Raw genomic sequence first — 3,163 nt, forward strand, 5'->3', positions numbered from 1 at the left:
TTGATGAAGAAAGTTGAAAAGTATTGCAAAGTGAAAGATGATGCCTTGAGAATAAAAGTCGGACAAATGTCCAACAAAATGGCCCCCCTTGAAATTGCTCAACCAATAAGTTCCGTGCCACCTCCAAGCCCTGAGCCACGGCAACGCGCTAAACGAGACAAAAGGCGGGACTCTCGCCGATCAAGCGATCAATGCTTCCACCAGACGAATGAACAACTGCAAGTCGATAGCAGGCGCTCGAGGCGTGCCGACAAGAAGTGCATAGAGTTGTCAGAACCAATCACTGCAATAATGACCAAATTTCAACACCTTCCATTCTTCAAATGGCCGTCAAAGATGGTGGGGTCGCTCGACACGCGAAGAAGGGATTGGCGGTGCGAGTATCACAAAGATCACGGCCACGAAACCGAGAGTTATTACGCATTAAAGGATCAACTGGAAGAACTGGTGCAAGACGGCCGACTGCAATAGTACGTGAGAAAGGGAAAGCCAATCAAGGCATTAGCCTTGATGCAGGACTCACCTCCACTTGGCGTGATCCATATAATCTACAGCCTGCTTGCATCCCCAACCGTGCACACAATTCAATCGTATCCAATCCCCCAAAAGCAACGTATTCTGACCGAATGGCCCAGAGAAGCTCCGACAATTACTTTCAATGACTCCAATCTTAGCGGCACAACAGCCTCCCACATCAATCCGTTGGTCATCGAATTACGCATAAATTGGTTCACCATCGAATGCATTCTCATAGACGCAGGGAGTACTTCAGAGGTTATGTATTACAAAACTTTCATCAAACTCGGCTTCAACGTGTCAAATCTGTCTCCGGTGCCTCACCCATTGTTCGGCTTTAATACAAATCCTGAATACCCGTTAGGGAAGATCATACTACTTGTTCGAGCGGGCTCCAGAACAGTCGAAGTAGAATTCCTGGTCGTAAAGCTCCCTTCGCCGTATAATGTCATCATAGGGCGAACCTGGTTACATATTATGAAGGCTGTTCCAAGCACTTATCATCAGCTTGTGCGCTTCCCGACAGCCCATGGCATTGAAGAAATCCGTGGCTCCTCGCAATTGACACAAGCAGAGATTTTATGAAAATCCTATCACTGACCCGACCTGTGGGCTTTGATACTTGTATATATATCACTTTTGCAATGCAAACCATTTTTCTTCATCGCTCAATTCATTTCTCAAACCCCATTGTACCGCTCGTCATGTCAATGATTCAAAGCCCCTCTTTGGTGCATGACACCTTAGGACCCATTAAATCTCTGGATTCGGAGCCCCCTTTGGTGCATGACACCTTAGGGCCGATTAAGTCTCCGAATTCGGAGCCCCCTTTGGTGCATGGCACCTTAGGGCCGATTAAGTCTCCGAATTCGGAGCCCCCTTTGGTGCATGGCACCTTAGGGCCGATTAAGTGTCTGGATTCGGAGCCCCCTTTGGTGCATGACACCTTAGGGCCGATTAAGACTCCAGATTCGGAGCGCCCTTCGTGGCTATTACGATTGGCCACATTAAGTCTCCGGATTCGGAGCCCCCTTTGGTGCATGACACCTTAGGGCCGATTAAGACTCCGGATTCGGAGCGCCATTCATGGACATCACGATTGCCCACATTAAGTTTTCGGATTCGGAACCCGCTTTGGTGCATGACACCTTAGGGCCGATTAAGACTCCGGATTTGGAGCGCCCTTTGTGGATATCACGATTGGCCACATTAAGTCTCAGGATTTGGAGCCCCCTTTGGTGCATGACACCTTAGGGCCGATTAAGACTCCGAATTCGGAGCGCCCTTCGTGGATATCAGATTGGCCACATTAAGTCTCCGGATTCGGAGCCCCCTTTGGTGCATGACATCTTAGGGCCGATTAAGTCTCCCGATTTGGAGCCTCCTTTGGTGCATAACACCTTAGGGCCGATGAAGACTTCGGATTCGGAGCCCCCTTTTGGTGCATGACACCTTAGGGCCGATTAAGACTCCGGATTCGGAGCCCTTTTTTGGTGCATGACACCTTAGGGCCGATTAAGACTCCGGATTCGGAGCGCCCTTCGTGGATATCACGATTGGCCACATTAGGTCTCCGGATTCGGAGCCTCCTTTGGTGCATGACACCTTAGGGCCGATTAAGTCTCCCGATTTGGAGCCCCCTTTGGTGAATGACACTTTAGGGCCGATTAAGACTCCGGATTCGGAGCCCCCTTTGGTGCATGACACCTTAGGGCTGATTAAGACTCCGGATTCGGAGCGCGCTTCGTGGATATCATGATTGGCCACATTAAGTCTCTGGATTTGGAGCCCCCTTTGGTGCATGACACCTTAGGGCCGATTAAGTCTCCGGATTCGGAGCCCCTTTTTGGTGCATGACACCTTAGGGCTGATTAAGACTCCGGATTTGTAGCGCCCTTCGTGGATATCACGATTGGCCACATTAAGTCTCCGGATTTGGAGGCCCCTTTGGTGGTTGACACTTTAGGGCCGATTAAGTCTCCCGATTTGGAGCCCCCTTCACTGCAAGACACCTTAGGGCCGATTAAGACTCCGGATTCGGATTTGGTGCACGACACCTTAGGGCTGATTAAGACTCCGAATTCGGAGCGCCCTTCGTGGATATCACGATTGGCCACATTAAGTCTCTGGATTTGGAGCCCCCTTTGGTGCATGACACCTTAGGGCCTGTAGACGCGCCCGTGGACCTCATGCTACAGTTCGGACTCGATTTGTGTCACGGTTCTTAATCTGAACCAAAGAGTCCAAATCTGGCAAATCGTTTTGAGAAACAGATTTTTGAAAAAGTAGTGCCAAACATGGACTGCTTTGCCAGATACAGAGTCGCCACCTAAATATTTTATTTTGGGGGAATTTAGGAAACCCTGACTCGGTGCCAAAGGCCACGTGTCCGTCATCACCAAAGTTGCCTCGGCTCGGGAACTTGGGTACGATCGGGGAAGGTCAGCTATGAGCACCCCCTTTCGCCCGGTCCGAAGACCGGCCTCTACTAACCATGATATCCGTATTTGAAAACTTTATATGTTCTTAAACCAATTATTAGCCTAGAATTACTATGTTATGCGCGCAGCAAACAAGTATAGACTAGATTGCCTAATTTGGAAATAAACATTGCATATCCGTTTTGAAAATGCTTTGGAATTTGCTA

Source organism: Camellia sinensis, chromosome 7, assembly GCF_055761805.1.
Source record: "Camellia sinensis isolate YWXY chromosome 7, ASM5576180v1, whole genome shotgun sequence".
NCBI classification, from domain to species: domain Eukaryota; kingdom Viridiplantae; phylum Streptophyta; class Magnoliopsida; order Ericales; family Theaceae; genus Camellia; species Camellia sinensis.